At 38.3% G+C, this 12,115-nt stretch overlaps 5 non-coding genes across 5 annotated transcripts; all 5 read right to left on the reverse strand.

Moving 5' to 3' along the window:
- Positions 1–759: 759 nt before the first annotated feature.
- Positions 760–832, reverse strand: TRNAF-GAA (transfer RNA phenylalanine (anticodon GAA)). Its single transcript has one exon. It is a non-coding gene; the product is annotated as a tRNA-Phe (tRNA).
- Positions 833–3,086: 2,254 nt separating this feature from the next.
- Positions 3,087–3,159, reverse strand: TRNAF-GAA (transfer RNA phenylalanine (anticodon GAA)). Its single transcript has one exon. It is a non-coding gene; the product is annotated as a tRNA-Phe (tRNA).
- Positions 3,160–3,667: 508 nt separating this feature from the next.
- TRNAF-GAA (transfer RNA phenylalanine (anticodon GAA)) lies at positions 3,668–3,740 on the reverse strand. Its single transcript has one exon. It is a non-coding gene; the product is annotated as a tRNA-Phe (tRNA).
- Positions 3,741–10,043: 6,303 nt separating this feature from the next.
- Positions 10,044–10,116, reverse strand: TRNAF-GAA (transfer RNA phenylalanine (anticodon GAA)). Its single transcript has one exon. It is a non-coding gene; the product is annotated as a tRNA-Phe (tRNA).
- Positions 10,117–11,788: 1,672 nt separating this feature from the next.
- On the reverse strand, positions 11,789–11,861 carry TRNAF-GAA (transfer RNA phenylalanine (anticodon GAA)). The gene has a single exon. It is a non-coding gene; the product is annotated as a tRNA-Phe (tRNA).
- Between the last annotated feature and the right edge of the window lie 254 nt (positions 11,862–12,115).

Consider the following 12,115-nt stretch of genomic DNA (forward strand, 5'->3'; position numbering starts at 1 on the left):
CATTCATAGTCAAACCGGAAGGCAAGATAGGTGGAAGAAAGTTTAAAAGGAGGACAGAAAGCAAAGTCTATGTTGAATTGATCATTTTGTAGATCAGTTGACAAAAATGTTTATAGAGAAAAAGTACTACAGCTGATTCCAAGACCTATTTTGTTAGAAGCAAGGAACCTCTCAACTGTGCCGAAACCCGGGATTGAACCAGGGACCTTTAGATCTTCAGTCTAACGCTCTCCCAATTGAGCGATTTCAGCCTTCTGATAGCTGGGGTCTTCATACTTTAATTTGAACCATTTAACAAAATAGATGCAGGACCTGGATTTTTAACCTCATATGGTAGAGATATGTTTTACGGAGTCCTGTATCATTCCCCAGTTAACTGGTGCAATGGGTAAATAGCATTTTTGGGATCCAGGTTAGGTAGTTGTCTTTTTAACTCTGAATGGACTAGCACTATATTACCCAGATATATTTGGCATGAGTAGGTAAGCAATGTCATCTGACTACTGACATCTGTGTTCAAGGGGAAGTGGAATGTGATGCAGACAAGAGTTTACTTTACAAAAAAGGACGAAATGGAAAACATTCATAGTCAAACCTGAAGGCAAGATAGGTGGAAGAAAGTTTAAAAGGAGGACAGAAAGCAAAGTCTATGTTGAATTGATCATTTTGTAGATCAGTTGATAAAAATGTTGATAGAGAAAAAAGTACTACAGCTGATTCCAAGACCTATTTTGTTAGAAGCAAGGAACCTCTCAACTGTGCCGAAACCCGGGATTGAACCAGGGACCTTTAGATCTTCAGTCTAACGCTCTCCCAACTGAGCTATTTCGGCCTTCTGATAGCTGGGGTCTTCATACTTTAATTTGAACCATTTAACAAAATAGATGCAGGACCTGGATTTTTAACCTCATATGGTAGAGATATGTTTTAAGGAGTCCTGTATCATTCCCAATTAACTGGTGCAATGGGTAAATAGCATTTTTGGGATCCAGGTTAGGTAGTTGTTTTTTTAACTCTGAATGGACTAGCACTATATTACCTAGATATATTTGGCATGAGTAGTTAAGCAATGTCATCTGACTACTGACATCTGTGTTCAAGGGGAAGTGGAATGTGATGCAGACAAGAGTTTACTTTACAAAAAAGGACGAAATGGGAAACATTCATTGTGAAACCTGAAGGCAAGATAGGTGGAAGAAAGTTTAAAAGGAGGACAGAAAGCAAAGTCTATGTTGAATTGATCATTTTGTAGATCAGTTGATAAAAATGTTGATAGAGAAAAAAGTACTACAGCTGATTCCAAGACCTATTTTGTTAGAAGCAAGGAACCTCTCAACTGTGCCGAAACCCGGGATTGAACCAGGGACCTTTAGATCTTCAGTCTTACGCTCTCCCAACTGAGCTATTGCGGCCTGCTTATAGCTGTGGTCTTCATACTTTAATTTAAATCATTTAACAAAATAGATGCAGGACCTGGATTTTTAACCTCATATGGTAGAGATATGTTTTAAGGAGTCCTGTATCATTCCGCAATTAACTGGTGCAATGGGCAAATAGCATTTTTGGGATCCAGGTTAGGTAGTTGTTTTTTTAACTCTGAATGGACTAGCACTATATTACCCAGATATATTTGGCATGAGTAGGTAAGCAATGTCATCTGACTACTGACATCTGTGTTCAAGGGGAAGTGGAAGGTAATGCAGACAAGAGTTTACTTTACAAAAAAGCATGAAATGGGAAATATTCATTGTCAAACCTGAAGGTAAGAGAGGTGGAAGCAAGTTTAGAAGGAGGACATAAAGCAAAGTCTATGTTAAATTGATTGTGTTGTAGATCAGTTGGAAAAAATTTGATGAATAGAGAAAAAGTACTACAGCTGATTCCAAGACCTATTTTGTTAGAAGCAAGGAACCTCTCAACTGTGCCGAAACCCGGGATTGAACCAGGGACCTTTAGATCTTCAGTCTAACGCTCTCCCAACTGAGCTATTTCAGCATTCTGATAGCTGGGGTCTTCATACTTTAATTTGAACCATTTAACAAAATAGATGCAGGACCTGGATTTTTAACCTCATATGGTAGAGATATGTTTTAAGGAGTCCTGTATCATTCCCCAGTTAACTGGTGCAATGGGTAAATAGCATTTTTGGGATCCAGGTTAGGTAGTTGTTTTTTTAACTCTGAATGGACTAGCACTATATTACCTAGATATATTTGGCATGAGTAGGTAAGCAATGTCATCTGACTACTGACATCTGTGTTCAAGGGGAAGTGGAATGTGATGCAGACAAGAGTTTACTTTACAAAAAAGGACGAAGTGGGAAACATTCATTGTCAAACCTGAAGGCAAGATAGGTGGAAGAAAGTTTAAAAGGAGGACAGAAAGCAAAGTCTATGTTGAATTGATCATTTTGTAGATCAGTTGATAAAAATGTTGATAGAGAAAAAAGTACTACAGCTGATTCCATGACCTATTTTGTTAGAAGCAAGGAACCTCTCAACTGTGCCGAAACCCGGGATGGAAACAGGGACCTTTAGATCTTCAGTCTAACGCTCTCCCAACTGAGCTATTTCGGCCTGCTTATAGCTGTGGTCTTCATACTTTAATTTAAACCATTTAACAAAATAGATGCAGGACCTGGATTTTTAACCTCATGTGGTAGAGATATGTTTTAAGGAGTCCTGTATCATTCCCCAGTTAACTGGTGCAATGGGTAAATAGCATTTTTGGGATCCAGGTTAGGTAGTTGTTTTTTTAACTCTGAATGGACTAGCACTATATTACCCAGATATATTTGGCATGAGTAGGTAAGCAATGTCATCTGACTACTGACATCTGTGTTCAAGGGGAAGTGGAAGGTAATGCAGACAAGAGTTTACTTTACAAAAAAGCATGAAATGGGAAATATTCATTGTCAAACCTGAAGGTAAGAGAGGTGGAAGCAAGTTTAGAAGGAGGACATAAAGCAAAGTCTATGTTAAATTGATTGTGTTGTAGATCAGTTGGAAAAAATTTGATGAATAGAGAAAAAGTACTACAGCTGATTCCAAGATCTCTTTTGTTAGAAGCAAGGAACGTCTCAACTGTGCCGAAACCCGGGATTGAACCAGGGACCTTTAGATCTTCAGTCTAACGCTCTCCCAACTGAGCTATTTCGGCCTTCTGATAGCTGGGGTCTTCATACTTTAATTTGAACCATTTAACAAAATAGATGCAGGACCTGGATTTTTAACCTCATATGGTAGAGATATGTTTTACGGAGTCCTGTATCATTCCCCAGTTAACTGGTGCAATGGGTAAATAGCATTTTTGGGATCCAGGTTAGGTAGTTGTCTTTTTAAAACTGAATGGACTAGCACTATATTACCCAGATATATTTGGCATGAGTAGGTAAGCAATGTCATCTGACTACTGACATCTGTGTTCAAGGGGAAGTGGAATGTGATGCAGACAAGAGTTTACTTTACAAAAAAGGACGAAATGGAAAACATTCATAGTCAAACCTGAAGGCAAGATAGGTGGAAGAAAGTTTAAAAGGAGGACAGAAAGCAAAGTCTATGTTGAATTGATCATTTTGTAGATCAGTTGATAAAAATGTTGATAGAGAAAAAAGTACTACAGCTGATTCCAAGACCTATTTTGTTAGAAGCAAGGAACCTCTCAACTGTGCCGAAACCCGGGATTGAACCAGGGACCTTTAGATCTTCAGTCTAACGCTCTCCCAACTGAGCTATTTCGGCCTTCTGATAGCTGGGGTCTTCATACTTTAATTTGAACCATTTAACAAAATAGATGCAGGACCTGGATTTTTAACCTCATATGGTAGAGATATGTTTTAAGGAGTCCTGTATCATTCCCAATTAACTGGTGCAATGGGTAAATAGCATTTTTGGGATCCAGGTTAGGTAGTTGTTTTTTTAACTCTGAATGGACTAGCACTATATTACCTAGATATATTTGGTATGAGTAGTTAAGCAATGTCATCTGACTACTGACATCTGTGTTCAAGGGGAAGTGGAATGTGATGCAGACAAGAGTTTACTTTACCAAAAAGGGCGAAATGGGAAACATTCATTGTGAAACCTGAAGGCAAGATAGGTGGAAGAAAGTTTAAAAGGAGGACAGAAAGCAAAGTCTATGTTGAATTGATCATTTTGTAGATCAGTTGATAAAAATGTTGATAGAGAAAAAAGTACTACAGCTGATTCCAAGACCTATTTTGTTAGGAGAAAGGAACCTCTCAACTGTGCCGAAACCCGGGATTGAACCAGGGACCTTTAGATCTTCAGTCTTACGCTCTCCCAACTGAGCTATTGCGGCCTGCTTATAGCTGTGGTCTTCATACTTTAATTTAAATCATTTAACAAAATAGATGCAGGACCTGGATTTTTAACCTCATATGGTAGAGATATGTTTTAAGGAGTCCTGTATCATTCCGCAATTAACTGGTGCAATGGGCAAATAGCATTTTTGGGATCCAGGTTAGGTAGTTGTTTTTTTAACTCTGAATGGACTAGCACTATATTACCCAGATATATTTGGCATGAGTAGGTAAGCAATGTCATCTGACTACTGACATCTGTGTTCAAGGGGAAGTGGAAGGTAATGCAGACAAGAGTTTACTTTACAAAAAAGCATGAAATGGGAAATATTCATTGTCAAACCTGAAGGTAAGAGAGGTGGAAGCAAGTTTAGAAGGAGGACATAAAGCAAAGTCTATGTTAAATTGATTGTGTTGTAGATCAGTTGGAAAAAATTTGATGAATAGAGAAAAAGTACTACAGCTGATTCCAAGACCTATTTTGTTAGAAGCAAGGAACCTCTCAACTGTGCCGAAACCCGGGATTGAACCAGGGACCTTTAGATCTTCAGTCTAACGCTCTCCCAACTGAGCTATTTCAGCATTCTGATAGCTGGGGTCTTCATACTTTAATTTGAACCATTTAACAAAATAGATGCAGGACCTGGATTTTTAACCTCATATGGTAGAGATATGTTTTAAGGAGTCCTGTATCATTCCCCAGTTAACTGGTGCAATGGGTAAATAGCATTTTTGGGATCCAGGTTAGGTAGTTGTTTTTTTAACTCTGAATGGACTAGCACTATATTACCTAGATATATTTGGCATGAGTAGGTAAGCAATGTCATCTGACTACTGACATCTCTGTTCAAGGGGAAGTGGAATGTGATGCAGACAAGAGTTTACTTTACAAAAAAGGACGAAGTGGGAAACATTCATTGTCAAACCTGAAGGCAAGATAGGTGGAAGAAAGTTTAACAGGAGGACAGAAAGCAAAGTCTATGTTGAATTGATCATTTTGTAGATCAGTTGATAAAAATGTTGATAGAGAAAAAAGTACTACAGCTGATTCCAAGACCTATTTTGTTAGAAGCAAGGAACCTCTCAACTGTGCCGAAACCCGGGACCTTTAGATCTTCAGTCTAACGCTCTCCCACCTGAGCTATTTCGGCCTGCTTATAGCTGTGGTCTTCATACTTTAATTTAAACCATTTAACAAAATAGATGCAGGACCTGGATTTTTAACCTCATGTGGTAGAGATATGTTTTAAGGAGTCCTGTATCATTCCCCAGTTAACTGGTGCAATGGGTAAATAGCATTTTTGGGATCCAGGTTAGGTAGTTGTTTTTTTAACTCTGAATGGACTAGCACTATATTACCCAGATATATTTGGCATGAGTAGGTAAGCAATGTCATCTGACTACTGACATCTGTGTTCAAGGGGAAGTGGAAGGTAATGCAGACAAGAGTTTACTTTACAAAAAAGCATGAAATGGGAAATATTCATTGTCAAACCTGAAGGTAAGAGAGGTGGAAGCAAGTTTAGAAGGAGGACATAAAGCACAGTCTATGTTAAATTGATTGTGTTGTAGATCAGTTGGAAAAAATTTGATGAATAGAGAAAAAGTACTACAGCTGATTCCAAGACCTATTTTGTTAGAAGCAAGGAACGTCTCAACTGTGCCGAAACCCGGGATTGAACCAGGGACCTTTAGATCTTCAGTCTAACGCTCTCCCAACTGAGCTATTTCAGCATTCTGATAGCTGGGGTCTTCATACTTTAATTTGAACCATTTAACAAAATAGATGCAGGACCTGGATTTTTAACCTCATATGGTAGAGATATGTTTTAAGGAGTCCTGTATCATTCCCCAGTTAACTGGTGCAATGGGTAAATAGCATTTTTGGGATCCAGGTTAGGTAGTTGTTTTTTTAACTCTGAATGGACTAGCACTATATTACCTAGATATATTTGGCATGAGTAGGTAAGCAATGTCATCTGACTACTGACATCTCTGTTCAAGGGGAAGTGGAATGTGATGCAGACAAGAGTTTACTTTACAAAAAAGGACGAAGTGGGAAACATTCATTGTCAAACCTGAAGGCAAGATAGGTGGAAGAAAGTTTAACAGGAGGACAGAAAGCAAAGTCTATGTTGAATTGATCATTTTGTAGATCAGTTGATAAAAATGTTGATAGAGAAAAAAGTACTACAGCTGATTCCAAGACCTATTTTGTTAGAAGCAAGGAACCTCTCAACTGTGCCGAAACCCGGGACCTTTAGATCTTCAGTCTAACGCTCTCCCACCTGAGCTATTTCGGCCTGCTTATAGCTGTGGTCTTCATACTTTAATTTAAACCATTTAACAAAATAGATGCAGGACCTGGATTTTTAACCTCATGTGGTAGAGATATGTTTTAAGGAGTCCTGTATCATTCCCCAGTTAACTGGTGCAATGGGTAAATAGCATTTTTGGGATCCAGGTTAGGTAGTTGTTTTTTTAACTCTGAATGGACTAGCACTATATTACCCAGATATATTTGGCATGAGTAGGTAAGCAATGTCATCTGACTACTGACATCTGTGTTCAAGGGGAAGTGGAAGGTAATGCAGACAAGAGTTTACTTTACAAAAAAGCATGAAATGGGAAATATTCATTGTCAAACCTGAAGGTAAGAGAGGTGGAAGCAAGTTTAGAAGGAGGACATAAAGCACAGTCTATGTTAAATTGATTGTGTTGTAGATCAGTTGGAAAAAATTTGATGAATAGAGAAAAAGTACTACAGCTGATTCCAAGACCTATTTTGTTAGAAGCAAGGAACGTCTCAACTGTGCCGAAACCCGGGATTGAACCAGGGACCTTTAGATCTTCAGTCTAACGCTCTCCCAACTGAGCTATTTCAGCCTTCTGATAGCTGGGGTCTTCATACTTTAATTTGAACTATTTAACAAAATAGATGCAGGACCTGGATTTTTAACCTCATATGGTAGAGATATGTTTTAAGGAGTCCTGTATCATTCCCCAGTTAACTGGTGCAATGGGTAAATAGCATTTTTGGGATCCAGGTTAGGTAGTTGTTTTTTTAACTCTGAATGGACTAGCACTATATTACCCAGATATATTTTGCATGAGTAGGTAAGCAATGTCATCTGACTACTGACATCTGTGTTCAAGGGGAAGTGGAATGTGATGCAGACAAGAGTTTACTTTACAAAAAAGGACGAAATGGAAAACATTCATAGTCAAACCGGAAGGCAAGATAGGTGGAAGAAAGTTTAAAAGGAGGACAGAAAGCAAAGTCTATGTTGAATTGATCATTTTGTAGATCAGTTGACAAAAATGTTAATAGAGAAAAAGTACTACAGCTGATTCCAAGACCTATTTTGTTAGAAGCAAGGAACCTCTCAACTGTGCCGAAACCCGGGATTGAACCAGGGACCTTTACATCTTCAGTCTAACGCTCTCCCAACTGAGCTATTTCGGCCTTCTGATAGCTGTGGTCTTCATACTTTAATTTGAACCATTTAACAAAATAGATGCAGGACCTGGATTTTTAACCTCATATGGTAGAGATATGTTTTAAGGAGTCCTGTATCATTCCCCAGTTAACTGGTGCAATGGGTAAATAGCATTTTTGGGATCCAGGTTAGGTAGTTGTTTTTTTAACTCTGAATGGACTAGCACTATATTACCTAGATATATTTGGCATGAGTAGGTAAGCAATGTCATCTGACTACTGACATCTGTGTTCAAGGGGAAGTGGAATGTGATGCAGACAAGAGTTTACTTTACAAAAAAGGACGAAATGGGAAACATTCATTGTCAAACCTGAAGGCAAGATAGGTGGAAGAAAGTTTAAAAAGAGGACAGAAAGCAAAGTCTATGTTGAATTGATCATTTTGCAGATCAGTTGATAAAAATGTTGATAGAGAAAAAAGTACTACAGCTTATTCCAAGACCTATTTTGTTAGAAGCAAAGGAACCTCTCAACTGTGCCGAAACCCGGGATTGAACCAGGGACCTTTAGATCTTCAGTCTAACGCTCTCCCAACTGAGCTATTGCAGCCTGCTTATAGCTATGGACTTCATACTTTAATTTAAACCATTTAACAAAATAGATGCAGGACCTGGATTTTTAACCTCATATGGTAGAGATATGTTTTAAGGAGTCCTGTATCATTCCGCAATTAACTGGTACAATGGGTAAATAGCATTTTTTGGATCCAGGTTAGGTAGTTGTTTTTTTAACTCTGAATGGACTAGCACTATATTACCCAGATATATTTGGCATGAGTAGGTAAGCAATGTCATCTGACTACTGACATCTGTGTTCAAGGGGAAGTGGAAGGTAATGCAGACAAGAGTTTACTTTACAAAAAAGCATGAAATGGGAAATATTCATTGTCAAACCTGAAGGTAAGAGAGGTGGAAGCAAGTTTAGAAGGAGGACATAAAGCAAAGTCTATGTTAAATTGATTGTGTTGTAGATCAGTTGGAAAAAATTTGATGAATAGAGAAAAAGTACTACAGCTGATTCCAAGACCTATTTTGTTAGAAGCAAGGAACCTCTCAACTGTGCCGAAACACGGGATTGAACCAGGGACCTTTAGATCTTCAGTCTAACGCTCTCCCAACTGAGCTATTTCAGCCTTCTGATAGCTGTGGTCTTCATACTTTAATTTGAACCATTTAACAAAATAGATGCAGGACCTGGATTTTTAACCTCATATGGTAGAGATATGTTTTAAGGAGTCCTGTATCATTCCCCAGTTAACTGGTGCAATGGGTAAATAGCATTTTTGGGATCCAGGTTAGGTAGTTGTTTTTTTAACTCTGAATGGACTAGCACTATATTACCTAGATATATTTGGCATGAGTAGGTAAGCAATGTCATCTGACTACTGACATCTGTGTTCAAGGGGAAGTGGAATGTGATGCAGACAAGAGTTTACTTTACAAAAAAGGACGAAATGGGAAACATTCATTGTCAAACCTGAAGGCAAGATAGGTGGAAGAAAGTTTAAAAAGAGGACAGAAAGCAAAGTCTATGTTGAATTGATCATTTTGTAGATCAGCTGATAAAAATGTTGATAGAGAAAAAAGTACTACAGCTTATTCCAAGACCTATTTTGTTAGAAGCAAGGAACCTCTCAACTGTGCCGAAACCCGGTACTGAACCAGGGACCTTTAGATCTTCAGTCTAACGCTCTCCCAACTGAGCTATTGCGGCCTGTTTATAGCTGTGGTCTTCATACTTTAATTTAAACCATTTAACAAAATAGATGCAGGACCTGGATTTTTAACCTCATATGGTAGAGATATGTTTTAAGGAGTCCTGTATCATTCCGCAATTAACTGGTGCAATGGGCAAATAGCAGTTTTGGGATCCAGGTTAGGTAGTTGTTTTTTTAACTCTTAATGGACTAGCACTATATTACCCAGATATATTTGGCATGAGTAGGTAAGCAATGTCATCTGACTACTGACATCTGTATTCAAGGGGAGGTGGAAGGTAATGCAGACAAGAGTTTACTTTACAAAAAAGCATGAAATGGGAAATATTCATTGTCAAACCTGAAGGTAAGAGAGGTGGAAGCAAGTTTAGAAGGAGGACATAAAGCAAAGTCTATGTTAAATTGATTGTGTTGTAGATCAGTTGGAAAAAATTTGATGAGTAGAGAAAAAGTACTACAGCTGATTCCAAGACCTATTTTGTTAGAAGCAAGGAACCTCTCAACTGTGCCGAAACCCGGGATTGAACCAGGGACCTTTAGATCTTCAGTCTAACGCTCTCCCAACTGAGCTATTTCGGCCTGCTTATAGCTATGGTCTTCATACTTTAATTTAAACCATTTAACAAAATAGATGCAGGACCTGGATTTTTAACCTCATATGGTAGAGATATGTTTTAAGGAGTCCTGTATCATTCCCCAGTTAACTGGTGCAATGGGAAAATAGCATTTTTGGGATCCAGGTTAGGTAGTTGTTTTTTTAACTCTGAATGGACTAGCACTATATTACCTAGATATATTTGGCGTGAGTAGGTAAGCAATGTCATCTGACTACTGACATCTGTGTTCAAGGGGAAGTGGAATGTGATGCAGACAAGAGTTTACTTTACAAAAAAGGACGAAATGGGAAACATTCATTGTCAAACCTGAAGGCAAGATAGGTGGAAGAAAGTTTAAAAGGAGGACAGAAAGCAAAGTCTATGTTGAATTGATCATTTTGTAGATCAGTTGATAAAAATGTTGATAGAGAAAAAAGTACTACAGCTTATTCCAAGACCTATTTTGTTAGAAGCAAGGAACCTCTCAACTGTGCCGAAACCCGGGATGGAACCAGGGACCTTTAGATCTTCAGTCTAACGCTCTCCCAACTGAGCTATTTCAGCCTGCTTATAGCTGTGGTCTTCATACTTTAATTTAAACCATTTAACAAAATAGATGCAGGACCTGGATTTTTAACCTCATATGGTAGAGATATGTTTTAAGGAGTCCTGTATCATTCCGCAATTAACTGGTGCAATGGGCAAATAGCAGTTTTGGGATCCAGGTTAGGTAGTTGTTTTTTTAACTCTGAATGGACTAGCACTATATTACCCAGATATATTTGGCATGAGTAGGTAAGCAATGTCATCTGACTACTGACATCTGTGTTCAAGGGGAGGTGGAAGGTAATGCAGACAAGAGTTTACTTTACAAAAAAGCATGAAATGGGAAATATTCATTGTCAAACCTGAAGGTAAGAGAGGTGGAAGCAAGTTTAGAAGGAGGACATAAAGCAAAGTCTATGTTAAATTGATTGTGTTGTAGATCAGTTGGAAAAAATTTGATGAATAGAGAAAAAGTACTACAGCTGATTCCAAGACCTGTTTTGTTAGAAGCAAGGAACATCTCAACTGTGCCGAAACCCAGGATTGAACCAGGGACCTTTAGATCTTCAGTCTAACGCTCTCCCAACTGAGCTATTTCGGCCTTCTGATAGCTGGGGTCTTCATACTTTAATTTGAACCATTTAACAAAATAGATGCAGGACCTGGATTTTTAACCTCATATGGTAGAGATATGTTTTAAGGAGTCCTGTATCATTCCCCAGTTAACTGGTGCCATGGGTAAATAGCATTTTTGGGATCCAGGTTAGGTAGTTGTTTTTTTAACTCTGAATGGACTAGCACTATATTACCTAGATATATTTGGCATGAGTAGTTAAGCAATGTCATCTGACTACTGACATCTGTGTTCAAGGGGAAGTGGAATGTGATGCAGACAAGAGTTTACTTTACAAAAAAGGACGAAATGGGAAACATTCATTGTGAAACCTGAAGGCAAGATAGGTGGAAGAAAGTTTAAAAGGAGGACAGAAAGCAAAGTCTATGTTGAATTGATCATTTTGTAGATCAGTTGATAAAAATGTTGATAAAGAAAAAAGTACTACAGCTTATTCCAAGACCTATTTTGTTAGAAGCAAGGAACCTCTCAACTGTGCCGAAACCCGGGATTGAACCAGGGACCTTTAGATCTTCAGTCTAACGCTCTCCCAACTGAGCTATTTCGGCCTTCTGATAGCTGGGGTCTTCATACTTTAATTTGAACCATTTAACAAAATAGATGCAGGACCTGGATTTTTAACCTCATATGGTAGAGATATGTTTTAAGGAGTCCTGTATCATTCCCCAGTTAACTGGTGCAATGGGTAAATAGCATTTTTGGGATCCAGGTTAGGTAGTTGTTTTTTTAACTCTGAATGGACTAGCACTCTATTACCCAGATATATTTGGCATGAGTAGGAAAGCAATGTCATCTGACCACT

This window comes from Lissotriton vulgaris, chromosome 8, assembly GCF_964263255.1.
Source record: "Lissotriton vulgaris chromosome 8, aLisVul1.2, whole genome shotgun sequence".
NCBI classification, from domain to species: Eukaryota; Metazoa; Chordata; class Amphibia; order Caudata; family Salamandridae; genus Lissotriton; species Lissotriton vulgaris.